The sequence below is a fragment of the Equus caballus genome, chromosome 17 (assembly GCF_041296265.1).
Source record: "Equus caballus isolate H_3958 breed thoroughbred chromosome 17, TB-T2T, whole genome shotgun sequence".
Lineage (NCBI taxonomy): Eukaryota > Metazoa > Chordata > Mammalia > Perissodactyla > Equidae > Equus > Equus caballus.
The window spans coordinates 45,787,832-45,805,757 of record NC_091700.1 but is presented as its reverse complement, the minus strand read 5'-3'; the positions used below and the strand labels follow the sequence as shown (position 1 = coordinate 45,805,757).

At 35.9% G+C, this 17,926-nt stretch overlaps 1 protein-coding gene across 1 annotated transcript in view; it reads left to right on the top strand.

Annotated features, from left to right (window-relative positions):
- Positions 1 to 17,926, top strand: part of GTF2F2 (general transcription factor IIF subunit 2) — a 147,728-nt gene that overhangs the window by 102,268 nt on the left and 27,534 nt on the right. The window lies entirely within an intron of this gene.

Sequence of the window (17,926 nt, the reverse complement as noted above, 5' to 3'; positions counted from 1 at the left end):
ACAGGATAGAACTTTACCTCTTTTCTCTTCCCTTATTCAGAGGTATGTGATACCGCTTTATCATAAATTTCATTCTTACACATCATAGGATCTGTTCCTAAGCAGTCTTTTCTGCTTCATTATTCTAGTTTTGTATTAGAAATGTGCCATTTAATTATTGTGGCTTAATAATGTATTTTAATTTCTAGAATATTATATTCCCCATTATTCTTTTTTTAAAAAATTTTTCTTAATTCTTCTTTTCTGTTTAGTCTTCCATGTCAATTTTAGAATAGTTCTTTTTCCAAATTCAAAAAATTCCAGTAAAAAAATTTTTGTTTTAAACCTGTAAAATTATTTGGGAATAATCAGCTTCTTAGCATATTTAATCTTCCCATTCAGAAACACAGTTGTCCCTCCATTTCTTAAAGCCTTCTTTTGTATCTTTCAGTAACAGTGTCATTTTCTTCATATAGGATGGAATACTTTTGGTAAGGGTTGCCCTGTGTATTTATTTTTGTGGCTATTGTAAATACTTTTCCTTTAAAAAATACTATGTAGCTGAAATATAGGAAAGCTACTTTTGTATATTTGCACTATTTCTAGTCTATCATTGTTCAGTTGCTTCTCTTTTCTTAAAGTATGTAATTATATTGTTGGCAAATGTATACTGACATTTTAAAAGCATTTCATTAGCATATGCAGTTTAGAAGAGTTTTATATAAATATATATATCCATAGTTATCATTCTATTAAAAATGTAGAATAGAACTTCTCTGTCCTTAAGTTCCTGAGATTGTTGATCAGAGATAGATAGAGTAACTTTTTAAAAAATATATTCAGTTTGGGTTTATTGATTCCTCCATGGGAAAAACAGAATTCGTCACTGAGGAACATAGGTTGTAAGGCTGGGCAGTTTTTCTAAAACAAATAGCACATGGCTTCACAAGTATATTTGTGTGTGAAAACTTGTCAAATTGTACACTTGAAGTATCTGCAGTTTATTGTGTGTCGGTTATACCTCAATATAACTGTTTTAAAAAGCCAGTATCACAAAACTTTTACTTGAGTTAGGTTTCCTCTCTGATAGTCTTGTCTTCATTTGCTTTCATTGAAGATTTCTATTAAAGCTTTTGCTAATGGACTTTAAAAGGAGTGTAGATTAGTAGTTAATGTAGTCCCTGACAGTAATAGACGTTCTTTGTTAGGTAGAATGTAGTTGAGTGACATACTGGATGGTTTGTCCTGTTATGATGCTTGCCACACTCGCTTTTTAGGTGGCTGTGGGAATACGGTAGTCCTCTGTTGAGAGTGGCAAGAGAGAGATGAGTAAAGTACAGGAGACATGGAGCAGCCACCTAGGGAGGAAGGGATGGCTTTGCTGGGGAGGTGATGGCCCAGGGAGGAGTTTACCATGCAAAAAAAGGAGGAATGGAGGGTAGAGATGAAGATGGCAAATTCCAGGAATGGTGAGGAGTCCTCAGAATTTCAAGAAACTCTTTTCTTTGGGTATTAGTCTGTCTCGCCCACACCTCCACCAGCTTGTGGCTTGTTCTGTTGGTTTCTGCCACAGTACCCGACAGTGGGCCTGGCTTATATTAGGCCTCCAGAACCCTCTTGAATTCAATGTTGTATGTGCTGTACTCAGACACCCTTCACCGGTGTTTTGTAGCTTCTCTTCATCCCTTCTTTATTGTTCTCCCTGACACTAGTCTGTCCTTACGCTGGCTGATTCTTATTGCTGCCAGAATTAATCTTCATTTTATTTATTTTTAATTTTTTAAAAGATTTTATTTTTCCTTTTTCTCCCCAAAGCCCCCCGGTACATAGTTGTATATTTTTTAGTTGTGGGTCCTTCTAGTGGTGGCATGTGGGGCGCCAGCTCAGCATGGTTTGATGAGTGGTGCCGTGTCTGCACCCAGGATCGGAACCAGCGAAACCCTGGGCCGCCAAAGCGGAGCGTGAGAACTTAACCACTCGGCCACGGGGCCACCCCAATCTTCATTTTAAAGTGAACCCTTTCCTGTAGTTCCCTGTTTAACAGCAGCCTCCTGATAGCTTAGTTTGGCATACAAGAGCTTCTGTAGCCTGACTTTACAATCTTTTTACCACTTAGTCTTCATCTCTTCTCCTCTCCCTGCCTCCCTCCTCTCCTCTTTCTGCCTTTCTTCCTCCCTCTCCTTCCTTTCTTTCTTGCTCTCTCTCTCTCTGTCTCTTGCTTGCTCTTATTTTCTCTTGAACTTCTGAGAATTCCTCGTCACTCCTGGATTTCCCCCTCTTCTGCTCCTCATGCCACTCCTGTTCTTTGTACAACAAACTCCTAGGTAGGCCCTCACCTCCCCAGAAAAGCCTTCCTTACTCTTCCAAGCAATTGCCCGGTCTTCCCGTGTCCTTTACTCATCTCTCTATTGCAGCTTTTACTGTTCAGTATTATTTGCCTCTTTGTATGTTTGTCTTCTCCATTAATTGATTAAGAGCAGGCACTCATGGGATACAGTGTCTTGCCTCTGAATCTGTTGAGAGATGGTAAAGATGTAATAGTGTGAAAACAGAAGCTTTTCTTGGAAGTGGAAGGTGGCTGGTGAGAAGACCATATAAATAGATATTTAGTAGAAATTGGAGATATTGTTTATAATACAGTATGAGGAACTAGGAAGGTGAGGAAGAAAGAGATTTATGTGTAGACATTGGAATGGTAAAGATGAGAAGATGTTAGAGAGCTACTGACAGAAAGGAAACCTGCTCAGAAGGGCAAACCTAGTAATGTACGGAATTTTTTTGGTCATCTATTTTAGAAATAAAACACCTAATTAGGCGCTATTCTGAGCTCCACAAAGAAAGACAGGTATGTAAGATACAAGTCCCCGCCCCACCAAAAAAAGACCCCAGCAAATAAACAAACTTAAAATTTAACAAGGAAGGTAAAATAGGTACATAAGAAATTAGAGTAAAAAGTTTAATAATGGCAACCCATGTGTGGTAGGGTACTGAGAATGGTAGGCAAGGTGATTCCAATCCTACTTTGTGTGTCTTGAGCAAAGCTGATGAGAAAGCCACTCAGATAGGAAGTAAGGGAGAGTCTGTTGCGGTGTAGTGTGCACAAGCAACTGGGGCAGACAGGACAGGATTAGAGCATCCTAAGAGAAATTTGACAGGATAAGTCAAGGTGTGTAATAAGTGTGGCTTTTACACTCATCAAAGCAAGGACAAAAACAAGCATAGCATTGCTTAGTATTTGCTAGAAGTCAGAAAGTTTTGTATATTGCAAGTCTTTTTTAATAGTAATGGTAGTTTTGGAAAAAACTAGCATGAGTCAGTACTGTCAGTGTACTTGTCCATCTTGAGATGTTATAACAATAACAATGTTATACATAACTAGCTACATGCCATGTAATTACAATAGTACTTTACTTTGAACTAGGACTATATTTTTGTGGCAGTGTGTCATCAAAAGGTCATGATATAACTAGCATCATTTATATAACTAACATAATATATTAATATAACAATGTTTATATAACTAACATTTAGTAGATACTAAAATATAAGCATATTTTGGTTAGTTTCTATATAGTGTCAACTAAAAGATTTCAGTGGCAGTATTAGTTCATAAGGAAAAGACGAGAGTGGGTTTTGTAGTTTGCCGCCTTTGTTTTTATGAGGTTGGAATAAGAGTATGTGGAATGCTGGATAATTTAACTTCTTTCAGGTAAGTCTGATTCTAGTACTAATATTTTGTCACTGTATTATAGACAGAAGTTTATATCCACCTTTTATTTTCATTCTTGAATCTAAAGTTTAAATTCTTCAGAGTTAAAAACGTGTGCAGAAATCTTCTTTCTCACCCCTCTATTCATCCTGTTGTTGGAGGGAAAGCTAAACTATGTGGCCTAAAACCCCATTCACAGTGAGAAGTCTCAAGCAGTGAATGAGTAGGGAGTCCTTCTTTCTCCCTCTGCCATCCTAAATGACAGTCTAAGTGACTTTCACTCTTTAGTATCAATATCCTTACCGCAGCAGCTGGTCCTAAACAGAGCACTCTCCCTTGAGCCTAAGCACTTCTCTAATTTTTTTGCCTGGCTTCATTTTCTTCTAGTTAGCACCAGAATCTCTCTTCTTAATTTTTCAAAGGTTGCTAAAACAGCATATTAAAATTTACCTTATTTTTTCAGAAATTCCCTCTGAATCCCAGCCCACATTGCTGGCCACATACTGCCAGATATTTCCCATCTGTTATTCCAGCATTTATAGTTTCGTGGAGTCGCTAATGAAGTAGCCATTTGCTGTATTAGCTTAGTCACCATAGCAGCGGTGTCTTGCTTAGTGTCTGCCTGGGTAGGTTCCTACAGTTTGACGTGATATGCAGCTAATAATTCTCGTTTCTACTCAGAGGCAACTGGGATTTTGCAGAAAGCTTCTTTTAAATTTGCTGAATAGAAATTGTTTGATCCCACTGTTGTATTCTCTTGGCACCCATCACACAGTCATAAGATCATAGAAATTTTAATTTGAAAAAATGATTCATACTTGCAGTGTATGTCACAGTGGCTGGCTAGAGAAACATTGCTTCTGTCACCATAAGCAGCTTATTTAATCCCTAACCTCAGTACTTTCAGGAGTCAAAAAAATTGATCAGAGAGTTAGCAAGTAGAACTACTTAACAATCTTGGGTGCTTAGCTTTAAACCATTTAGAATAATTCGAGGTATAAGCCTTCAATTTATAGTATAATAAATAGAAAAATTTTTCCGTTCTTTTATTGTTCCGTTTCTGTTAGCTCAACTTCCTTGAATTATATTACCTCATTCATTTCTACACATCTATTTTAAGTCCCTTTAGTCACTACTTTGCATAAATGTATTTTCACTTTTTAAATGTATTTCCTTCAGATTTCACATAGTGTAAAGATATACCTTACAGGAAATACACATTCTCTAATATACATTATTTGGGGAAGGTAGTGTAGCCTGTTCATGGTGATCAAGTTCACAGTTTTAAGAATCTGATGTAATCTTAAATGATATAAATATTATTGCTGTACCATCTGTTATAAAATATGTAAAGACTCACACTTTAAACCACCGAGTTCATTTGACACTTAAATTGCTTTTTATCAAACACACTCCATACTTTAACCCCTATCTTGTGCGTGAATTAAAGCCACAGACGCTTACTTCCCTCTAGTCATCTATATTCACATTTTGATCTGTATAAAAATGCAGTAAGCCCAAATCCTTATTAATTTCTTTCTTGGCTCTGAATAATGAACCAGGAAAAACATTGGTATGTTTTAGAATGTGTTCATTCACATATGTATTTATATGTACATGTACATACATACATACATACATATTTTTTCACTTGTTCCTGCCTAACTCAGCTGTTGAATGGAATGTTTTAGGAGATCAAGGTTGTAGGGTCGGTTGCCTGCTGAGCAAGTTACTTTGGACTGTTCCATGGAGCAGACTTTGCCCTTGCCTTCAGTAGCAATACTGGAGGGAATTGGGGAAAAGAGCTTGGTATAAAACCATTACTACAACTGGAAAAAATAATATAGGAGTTTTTGCTTTCTTACTGTTACTCAGCTTTATCAAAGATGTCTACCAAAGCAACGTTTATGAAAATAAATGACCCAGATCTTCATATCAACAGCTTAGCAAAATAAAATGGATTTTGTCCATCACTTCTTAAATATGCATCATGGCTATAAGTAGCCTATATAATAATTTGTACCCTCCATGCATGTTGATGATGCAGAAAATATTTTTATGTATTTGTTCGGGGCCCATAATAGTAGTCATTCTTTGACTAACTAGAGCTGCATGAAGAATAGCCTGATATCCCTAACATTTTGTAGGAGTTATAGGCCATAAAATGAGTGACTAAAAGGTGAAGCTGCTTTTAAATAGAGCTAGCAGTGCAAATAAAATAACACACAGAGTCTAAATTTGTAAAGCATCAGGATTGTTTTCACCCACACCCTGTTTAGAAACCCCTTTTCCTGTATGCCAAGTTTATTGCCTTTGTACTAAGACCAGCTATAAAAAACGTAGGTTTGAATTGAACCAGGTAGTATTTTATATATTTAGAAAAACCAGACTGAAACATTTCTATAATGCCTTCTTTCTTCTACTAATAGCAAGAAAAAATTATTTTATTAAACTCATAAAAAGATATGTTTAGTTCTTAATAAATCCATCCATAGGCTTTATGTAAGAGAAAATTTGCATGTTGGACAGGTAACTTCACGTCAGTGTTGCACAAGTCCATACCACATGCTACCAACCAGAAGTCTATCAGTCAGTGGATAAGAAGTTTGGGGAGCTTACAAAAAAGTAGTCGTAGGTGGATGTCTGTTAAGAGGGCTGGCAACATGAACGGAGAAAATTGTGAAAATAGATCATCTTAGTGTAATCGTTCTCAGCACTTCATCAATGTGGTGAACATGTAAGCATTAGTGTTTCTGTTATGAAACTGAGCTAATTTTATTATATTAATGGTAATTTCTTACAGTTTCTCTTTTACTTTTTAAAGAATTTTATCTGTAAAGGTAAAACCTGTGTGAGACTTTAAGCTCTCAAAACCAAATTCCAACCTTAAATTAATGAATACATTTCAATCCTTAATGAAAATGAAACACTTGTGCATTCTGTTTATCTTACAAGTAATGCATTAGAGTTTGTTATTTTTGCATAGTGAAAGGCCTAACTTGAGTTTTCTTGGCTTTTCAGGACAAATTTAGGAGAGGAAAAAAAGACACCCATCTTTATTTTTATTTCTCATGATTCATTAGCAGTTTCAAATGCTAATGAAATTAGCAAATTAAATGGAAATTTTATTAAATTGTGTCCATATGCTTTAATTTCTGTACTAGCCTCTTAGCCTTTGCTGTAATATTTATTTTACTATTTACCATAGAAATTGTAAAGCTAAAAATTACAAAAATAGAAAAATGGTACTGAAAGGAACCTTTATTGTGGCGATCTTACCCCTAATGGCACTATCTAGATTTCATTTAAATCCTTCTCCAGAAATTATCCAACTCTAAGTACTTCTAATCAAGATGTATATGATGTAATTCAAAAATACAAGGGCTTGGCAGTCCCCAGTACATCACACTGAACTGCCACAGTGACTGCTTGGCCTACAAATCTCTCATCCAGTCATTCCTCTGAGTCGCAAATCATAATGGGATTCTGTGTACTCTTGCTGTACGTGGGGAATCCACAAAGAAGTAGAAGGTGGGAGTGAGTTACTTAGCTGAGTGGAAGAGTTTAAGCAGGAGGAGCCCCTAGAATTAGTACTTAGGCAAAACTCACTTTCTAATTATGAAAGTAATCTGGGAGAAGAAATGAATGGTGAGATCTCCTGAGTTGCACGTGGTGAAATGGTAGTGTCAAGAAGATGTCTAAATACCATCTAAATTTATCCCCCCCCCCGCCCCTGCCGAAAAGTTTATATGGGTCAGTGTAGGTCGGTGTTGGGCAAAGTATAAAAAAATCTAAACTAATTCTGAGGGATTATGGGTATAAAGAGGGCTAAATGTTATTGTTTAATGTTCCCTAAAAGCATTAGCCTATTTAGCCATCGAGGTCAAATAATGCATGTGAAATAATCCAGAGCTGTATAAAAAATCTAGAGAATATCAGCTAGAAAGGTCAAAGAGGTGAAAAATAAGAACACTAGCTAAAGTAAAATAGACATTCATGATAAAGGGAGGGAGAGGAATAAAACAGTTCTTACTTCATTCGGTTGTGCCCACTATGCAGTTTGTCTGAAGGTGACCCTGTCTCCTGGGAAGAAAATTATATAACCTCCTTGAATCTTTTTAGTATGATGAGGAAGACGGCGAAAGATAATTTTTGAGACTAGTAGTTTAAAATGGTTATCATGAGTTGTCTGCGCAATTTAAGGAGACGTTCTGCTCAAATGCATTTTTCTACTTGTATTAAACTCAGACGCATGGTTCTAGTCACTACTGGTTGACAGTCATGTGTGAGAAGATTGATTTGAGTACCCTAAGGATTAAATTCCAAAATATTTTCTAACATCTAAAATTCAGCAAATTTTTTGAATCAGATATACAAATAATTACCCCAAACTGTAAGCTACTATATTTTTATATGTCTTTTGGGGCTGTGGTTAAATTATAATTAGTTCTAATTAGCACTTCCATAAGCATTACCTGCAGCTGAATGGCGTTTAGAAAGAAATTTTCTTGGAAACATCAGAGGAGATCAAAGAAAGTGCTTTATGTAGCCAAGTCTCCCCCATCAGAATAAATAAAAGGTGAACACAGATTCCATAAGTTTTGGTTTTACGATCCAATTGGTGAACCAGATAATTATTAAAAGTTGTGTTTATTCAGGTAACTCCCATACATTTCTGTTTGTTGTGGCTACTTGAGTGATAATAATAACTACAATAATAGCTCAAATGTACTGAATGTATACTATGGGACAAGTCATTCACTAAGTGTTATATAAAAATTATATCACATATTTCTGTTGTTATAATCCTCATTTTTCCCCATGAGAACACCAAGGTGTTAAAGAGATTGACTGTCTTGACCAAGGTCACACCTAATGGTGGAACTGGAAATTAAAACCAGAGTCTGGTTTCAGACCCTGCCATACCATGGTATGGTACTTTCTTTCTAGACTGGGCATTATTCAAGGTTGTTCTATATGCTATAGGTTTGCTTTAGTGTCTGACTTATTTATTTATTTTTGCTGAGGAAGATTCTCCCTGAGCTGCCATCTGTTGCCAGTATTCCTCTTTTTTTCTTTTTCTGTGGGCTGCTGCCAAAGCATAGCCACTGACAGACCAGTGGTGTAGGTCCATGCCCAGGAACCGAACCCTGGCCACTGAAGCAGAGCATGCTGAGCTGAACCACCAGGCCTCTGGGGCTGGCCCTCTGATTTTTTTTTTTAATGTGAGATTATCGGCATGAGTCTGAATACTAAAGATATTTCTTTCTTGCTCTTTTGAATATTGAGTTATAAATATTACTGGTCCTTTTGATAGATAAGATTTCACCCTCTCGCCCCTAGGAACCATACCAAATTATTTAGGCTTTTTATTTTTGTTGGAGTTTGAAGAAGGGAAATAAAATGAAAAGTTCTTAAAGAATGAAACTTAAGTATTTTTGTTAGTCATCATGCATTGGAGTTTAAGTTAATTTCATTACTAGCATAGAAAGAGTAGCTACTTGGTCATGTATTGAGAAATAATAAGTGGTCCCTGATCAGATAAACATTTTCTTTTCTCGTGTATTTCTTTATGCCTGTACTAAAATAGTGATTAGAGTATTTGATTAACAGGAGAAGCATAAGCGGTAAAGGGTTCCTTCCATCAAATGCTGTCCCTTTCTTCTGGCCCCTCCCCCTTTCCTCTCTGCCTGCCCCTCTCCTTCTTCCCATTCCCCATCGCACACACACTTATATTGGAATCCAACCTTTCCAAAGTGAAAAGCAATTTGCTTTCATAAAATGGTACAAAAAGTTATCTCTGACTTGGACTAAAGAAAAAAAAATATATTGCAGTGGGTTAAGTTGCAAGTAGCCAAAATTTATAATTATTTGAACAAAAACTTTAGGCAGTGCAAACCTTACATATCCTCTTGCTTCCCATACTCAAAATAACCGTTGGGCGTGCTGCCTTCCTGACCCTGCACCTCCAGTTTGGGCATCTGTTGTACTTGCATGCAACCGATCGCTGGTGACTTAGAAGTAATGCTCCTGCTTAGGTTAAAGTTATCCACTGAATATGCCTTCAAGTTCAAGATAATAAATAGATTACAGAAAGGAGGAATATAAGAGAAAAGGAAACTATGTAAGGTAGTAAAAATGTTTTGGCCGTGAGGTAAGATCTTTATATTTGGGACTGTTGAGTGGTGATTTCATGTTGGTTAGCTAACAAAGGTAAATAGGATACTCTCTGGAATGCTGGTGATGTACTCTTTCTGGAGAAGTGAAAATTTGATAAGGGATTGACAGTCGTACAGCATTTCAGTGAAAAACAGAAATTAGGCCATAATTAAAAGAAAAAAACAAGCAACTTAAAAAAAAAGGCTTCATTACACTAATTGCCATTTATTTTACCTTACTCGACACATACCAAAAACTTGTGGGTGGCTGTTGTTTCTAACAAGAATTAAGGAGAAAACAAAAGTCCAGTGTGAGTCATTCCCTCGCCAGGTACAGGCCCTTCCTAACACCTTGCTGGCTAATGTAATGAACATATTTTTTGACATAATGTATTTTTTTAAATAGCTATAAATATTTTAAATTGGGGTAGTATACATTTACCAACTTGAAAAGATATCTAAATTGTTTCATTATATTTAAGATGCAGGTATGACATAGATGAAGAGGACTGGGCAAGGAGTCTTGAATTTTTTTTCCTTTTCTGCCTCTGATAAACTGTATGATGAGGGGCAAGTCACCATTACACTGGGACTTAATTAGCAATTTGAATTACATTAGTCTCATTTAGAAAAATTCATCTTGGTATTAAGTCTTTCATTAAGAGGGAGCTGTTAGGTTGAATCGTGTGAAATTGCTAGTTTTATAAAAAGCCAAAAACAAATTATATAGGATATATTTTTCGATTCTTAGTCTGACCACCATTTGGAGTGTATTCCCCTAAGAACAATCCAGAAGAGTCCATTAGCCAGTTCATGGATTCTCCCTAGGATGGGAGTGTGCGAATGAAGGAGGAGGAAATTGCTGGTCCTTCAACAAAACTATAGTCTTGACACCAGTGTTATGACACACTTGTGTTGTGACTTTCCTGCTTCTAGTAATAATTCTTAATTCTTTGCTGCTTCTTTGCTTAAAACAAGACACAAACAAAAACTCCTGGGATACAGATATATAAATCATAGGGCTGCTAACTGTTCGCCTGGTATAGCAAATGTATGTGTTTCTTGGTTTTGAGGGGTTGTTTTTGTTTTTAGAGGAGTAAGAAAGTGGCCCACTTTTTAAATTGAATTAGTTGGCAGTGTTTTAATAAGTGATTTCACATAAAAATCTGAGTCTGCATTTTCTTGAATAATCAGAAGATCTGGTAATACTAGGCGTACATTCCTACAGAGTAACAGTCGGCTGGTGTTGAGGACTTTTTGCCAGCTTGAGATGGAGCATATGCTCTATTTCCAGATCATCACAGCCCTCACCTCTCGCTGTTACTTTCTACTCTACTTGACAGGCCCCTGTAGACATTCAAGTTTGTGATTCTCTTGAGCTGTCCCATAGAACTTTCTGCAATGATAGAAGCCTTCTATATCTGTGTTGTCCAGTATGGTAGCTTCTGGCCACATGGGGCTTATGAGCACTTAAAATGTGGCTGGTGTGCTGAGGAACTGAGTTTTTAATTAATTTAAATAGTTGTATACTACTAGTGACTACCATGTTGGACAGTGTAAGTAGATAATGGAGTATTTTCCTTTATTGGGTATTTCCTGTGGAGTGAAAATTAAACCTTAACACATTTTACAGTCTTTCTTAAATGCTAAATCTAAATGTTAGCATATATTACTGTAAATCTAATGATTTGACAACCAAATTACCATCTCTGATTAAAGGCAGCCTAAAACTTTTCTTCTTGTCCTTTTTTCCCCTGATTTATTTATTCAACACATTTATATCACATGCCTATTTTGGGCCCCTAGAGTTATGAGCAAGGCCCCTGTTTTCGTGAAGCTTACAAATAATTAAGAAATATTTGTAAGAGATATTTGTCCAAAGTGTTTAATAATTACTATCTATAATCCATTCCAGTAGCTCTGCCAGATAAGGGTATAATTTGATTACTTGTCAATTGCAAGCCCTAAAATTTCTTCATTGCCACTGAAATCTACATTCTAATAGATTAACATGTGCTACTATTAGAATTCCTCTCAGAAACCCTCTTTGTCCTCTTCCTAAGACACTGAAACTTCCTATAAATGCACTGTCTTAAAACTAAGCGTCCTCGGAACCTTTTCCTATCAGTAAATCAGCTCAGCATGCACCTGGTTGGTACCTCCCATGGCCCTTCTCCAAGCCTTCTTTTCACCTGCTCCCAAGCTGGGCCTTCTTGCAAAACTTTTTTTATTACCTGCCTTTGGCCCAACTGTATGTGCTCTCGCTCACAGGCCCTCCCAGCGCTGTTGCTGCTTCTCCTTGTCATGAGACTTTTCTCTTTCTCTCACCCTGCAAATGTCAGCCTCTCTTTACCCCCTTGGGAGACACTATTTACCTTCTTCACTGCTTTACTCTTTCCTTTCACAAGTGAAATCAAAATCTTAAGAAAGTACACATTCTTTTGTAAAACCTGTCATTTTAAGAATAGCATAAATTGCAGTCAAATGAGCTGTAGAACAAAGGATAGATGAATGCTAACATAATGATATTTACATTATAAAATGACTCCTACGTTGGCCACTTGCTGGTGGAAACATTTGTTGTTCAGATTTTTTTGTGGTGTTTAATTCTATAGTTGAAAAACAGATTAGCAAAGAAGTATTACTTAGGGCTTTTGGTTTAGGCATGAAAATAGTCTACATGTATAAAATCAGGCATTACTGTGATATTTGTTAATAGTGGATTCGGCCTTTTCCTTTGTGATCTGATTGTAAGTAAATGTGTCATTTGTTCATTTGCTTAACAAATATTTATTGAGTTGCTTTTACATGAGAAGCACTGTACTTACCAATGAGGTCAATGAAGGATCTATTGGCTAAGATTTGTGGACTTCTCTTCCCCAATCTGCCAACAGTTAAAAGCAATAGAGTTTGGCTGTTTCTCATGTCGTTAAATCTTACAGTGTTCATCTTTTAAAATATGTGGGCGATGAATATGCTACTATTCTTTTTTTACATGAATTTCATATTTCAAAAATACACTACATAATGAAAATTGAATTCCCAGTATAGTACATAAATCTCAATAAAGTATAATCAAGAAGATCTTTAAGTAATTTTGATAAAGGTGATTATGGACCATGATTATAGCCTAATAACTAGTGACATTGACTTAGTAGGAATCTTTTTTTCAGTGTTGTAGAGGAGAATTTGCTCCTCCTCTGTGTGTGTGTGTATGGAATTGGGCTAGTTGGAGGCAGATTGATGAATGTCAAGGAGAATTACTTATTTTTAACTAAATCCAGTGAGATTTTAATTAGAGATTTTCTTTTGTTACGTGGCCTTTTAGGGGACTGTATAGAAGGGACTGTGTATTTTTAGGCACTGTATAGATTAAGTGCTTGAACCTTGTGATAAAAAAGAAGATGAGTTCCAGTTCTGCTTTTGTTACAATGAGGAAAAAGTGAGTTTGAGATGATGTAGGTAAAGCTTTTAACACAGTTTCCAGTACATAGCAAGCGCTATTCAAATGTTCATTATTTGTTATAGTTGTTGTTTACCTAGTGTTTCTGCTCTTAGGTCATGTAGCCTTTGAGCTTTTTCTTTGTTGGGAAGAAATAAGAGATGAAAGTGACTCTTTAAATAAAAATTCTAGAAAGACTAGTAATTCAGTAACTCCTAGCCTTCGAAGAATATGGAAGTATATTCTAAATTGTCCTGAAGTAGGGGTAGTAATTAGCACCAAGTGTTTTTTTAAATGATTTATAAAATGAAGGTAAAACAAGGCCTAGCTGCATCTAAATATCGTAGAATATTATTTTCTATTACTGTTTCTTGAAAATAACACCACATTTAAAAATTTTATGAGAAAGTAAGACTCATTTGTGAAATGTTCAGGACAGTGAGCTTTTAGCTTGCTCCCAGTCCAGCCTAAAACCTCTATGTAGTTTGCTGTTCTGCTTTACAAACCAAATATTTTCAGATTATGTTATTTTGTATAAGCCCAGATAAACCTTATTTTGACTTTGAAGGCATGCTGAGGTCAGTAATGTTTAATCTAGTGCGTTATTCAGTGGTGAAATGGAGTTGCAAATTGTTTCGACACTCCTTGAGATAATGTTAAATGAATTATTTAGTGTTAAGTAAAGAACCCTGCTAAATCATTTTCAACTATTCAAGGTTAATTAAGTATTTTAAGATTTACTTCTTTCAAAATGTTGTATTTTCAGTCCATAGATGAACCTTTTGAGTTTTCAATCATAAGATATCTTCTTTTAATTAAAACAAAACCCTTGGAGTTGACTTTTTAAATGTATAATAGGAAGGTTAAATTTTTATATGAGTCCTTTATTTTAGAAAAAGTTAATTCAGTGTTTTCCTTTATATATTTAAAAGATTAAATACTTTGAGAATAAAAATGGCATGACACTCTCTGGATGATGGAACTGGCTTTTAGAACTGTTTCATTAGAATTGAAGGTATACCACATGAGCCTCAATCAGGATGCAGTGGCTGCAAATAAATTCAAGTGTAAGATTATGACAAGAATCAGCTACCATTTTTGAAGAAGCACTTACCTAAACAAAACTGAAACCCCAAGGAATTTTCAAATTGTGAAATAATGGGAACAATCATTTAATATGGAAGGAAAGTACCAGTGCAGGCCTCCCAGCTTGCATATCTCATAAGATCACACTGTGGAGTGAGATGATTGAAACAAGGGAGATAATTCAGTGTCAGCATAACAGACTACCGTTAGAGGCCAAACCCCTGAGAGATGATTGCATTAGGGGATGTGGCTAAGGTTAGAACAAGAGAAAAACACTGCCACTTAGTTATGTATTTTTTTCTCCAGGAGTTACACATACTTAGTTCTAACACTTTGTAAACATTCCTATGTCTGTCTTCAGTCACTGTTTTCTCTCTAAAGGTTTATCTCTTAGTCACTTTGAGACATGTTCTCAACTTGGAGGAGTTGTTTCCACCCAGTCCTTTTGCCTCACCTCTTATAACCAAAAGCAGTCCTGGTCCACTTTACTCTCAAGTGCTCACCTTGGGGTTAATCTTTCCCTCATAGCGGCATGTAATCAGTTGTCATAATACCAAGCCTTTGTCCCTCTTTAGTACTGCAGTTAATTGGTTACAGATAAGCGTTTGTTTAATGTTTGTCTTCCACTAGAGCAAGTCTTTTTTTTTTTTTTAACGGTTGCGTTTCCAGCCTCTGACCCAGTACCTGACAGATAGTCACCCAGTAAATACTTGTTGGATGATTGCCAGCAAGAGGCTCCTTCTAAAATCTAATCATGGCACAGTTGCAGCCTGATGCAGATGTGGGAGAATGGTGGATACAGCTGGAGAGATAAGCAGGGACTAGATCCCAGAGGGACATGAAGTCATGTGAAGGAGCTTGTGCTTCATCCAAGAACATTTAAGAGGCCATCAAAGGACTGTAAGTCCAAGTCCATGTTTGGATGGACATCTCCCTTCTAGATGTCTAGCTAGTGCTTTCTTCATGGTTTATGGAAAGTATATTTGGCACATGAAAAGCAAAGTAGCATTGTACATATGATTTATCGTTAGATATATAGTAAGTTGCTAGAGTACTTTCTTGCACTTTATAAAATAATCATTTTATGTATTTAAAGGATAGATAGGTTTTTATAAATGGAAGAATTAAAAGATTCATAGTTCAGTACAAAAATAAGTATACTGAATTTGGGGATCATGGTAAAAACAAAACCTACGGTAGTTATAGCTTTCAAATTAAAAAAGCAATTGGTAGATATCTTGTATCTTCTAAGTAATTTGGTGTTATATACCTAAAAACAGGTAAAAGTAAATAGATAATTAACTTCGTCCAAGGAATTAAATAATGTTATAAAAACAGTACATTTTATACTGCAAGTTGTGCTTTTGAAGGAATTTTAAATGAAAATTATTTTCAGTTCCTATTCTATTGAACCAAAGAATTTAAAGTCCCGTTCAAATAAAGTAATGTATGATTTTGAACTATATTACTTTTAAATGACTAACATTTTTATGGGTTTCAAACTAACTTTCCAAGAAATGATATTTCTGTTTTAAGAAAGTGTACTTCCTTTCCTGATTATAAAAGTAATAGATGCTTATTGCAAAAAATTTTAAAAACATGTAGAAATCTTAAAATGCATTAACTCTGATCTCTTCCTTCCCATCTTTCATGTTAGTTCCACTTTCTTTTTCAAAAAACCACCTGCTGGGACCAGCCCTGTGGCCTAGTGTTAAGTTTGGTGTGCTCCACTTCGGCAGCCCAAGTTTGGTTCCCAGGTGTGGATCTACACCACTCATCGGCAGCCATGCTGTGGTGGCAACCCACATACAAAACAGAAGAAAATTAGCACAGATGTTTGCTCCAGGAGAATCTTCCTCAAGCAAAAAGAGGAAGATTGGTGGGGCTGGCCTGGTGGCACAGTGGTTAAGTTTGTGCTCCACATCAGCAGCCCCTGGTTTGCAGTTCAGATACTGAGCAGGGACCTACACACTACTCATCAAGCCATGCTGTGGTGGCATCCCACATACAAAATAGAGGAAGATTGGCACGGATATTAGCTCAGGGCCAATCTTCCTCACAAAAAAAAAAGGTAGGGGGGAGATTGGCAAGAGATGTTAGCTCAGGATGAATTTTCCTCAGCCGAAAAAACCAAAAAAAAACCCATCTTCTTTTTTTGCATTTATTAAGCAGGCAATTTTCTAACATGGTTCTCAATTCCTTTGCTATGACCATTGCAACCTACCAGTTCCTTTTGGGTTAATTTTCTTTCTTACTAAAATAAGTCCTTGAGTAGCTCCCTCAGTGAGAATCTATGGATGATATATATACTTGATTTTTGTCCAAAAATACTTGTATTTTACTCTTACTTTTCAATTATAATTTAACTGGGCATAATTGGCACTTTAAATATATTATATTTTTGTATTCTGATATCTTGCTGACGAGAGCTCTAAAGACAATGATATCTTTTGTCTCTAAAAGTAGTCACCTCGGAAAGCTGCACTTTTCCCCCCTTAAAACATTTTTTAGATTTACTGTGCCGACATACCAAATGAATTAATCTAATTTTTAAAATAAAAATAAATGGTTGAGTCTGAGTCACTAAATACAGTAATATTTAGTCCAAAACAAAATGTCCTAAGATGGCTACTTGAAGATATATGTAGTAGTCAAATATTTTGTTTTGTAATATGCTTTACATAGTATCATATTTTTTATGGCTTTTTTTTCCAAAAGTGTTATTTTTTTATATTTTAATTTAGAGTCCAGCAATAGTTCTAGACCAGTGCTGTCCAATAGAAGTTTCTGTGATGATGGAAATGTTCTGTATCTGTGCCATCCAATAAGGCAGCCACTGGGGCTAGCTCTGTGGCCGAGTGGTTAAGTTTGTGCACTCCACTTTGGTGGCCCAGGGTTCACCAGTTCAGATCCTGGGCGTGGACCTATGCACCACTCATCAGGCTGTGCTGTGGCGGCATCCCACATAGAAGAACTGGAATGACCTACAACTAGGATATACAACTGTGTACTGGGGCTTTGGGGAGAAAAAAAGAAGAAGAAGAAGATTAGCAACAGATGTTAAGCTCAGGGCCAATCTTCCTCAAAAAAGAAGAAAGAAAGAAAGAAAAAAAACACAGCCACTAGCCTCTAGACCCTGAGTGTCAATGTATTATCTTTGTTTACCTTTATCTCTTATCAAGTAAATAGAAGTTTGAATTAATAACTTGATTAGTATTAGTCCATGTAATTTAAGAGAATTCATTTTTACATGCAGATTTTGTTTCCCTGAAATTTAAAGCTGATTAGCTTCTTTGTTTTAGTAGTTAAGGTTTGACTATACAGTATTAGAAGTAAGTTATAGAATTATAACGAGAGAGTTCATTTGTTTAGCTTCTGATCTGGTTTCTACGCTATAATCATATATATTCAGTGTGTTTTCAAAGAATTATATTAAGGCTGTTATATCTTCTGAAGTTAATTTTTTATGTATTAAGTATTATTTCTTGAGTAAAAAGAATTACAAGAATAACTTCAAGTTTCACTCTAATAAACAAGTAAGTTTGTTACTAA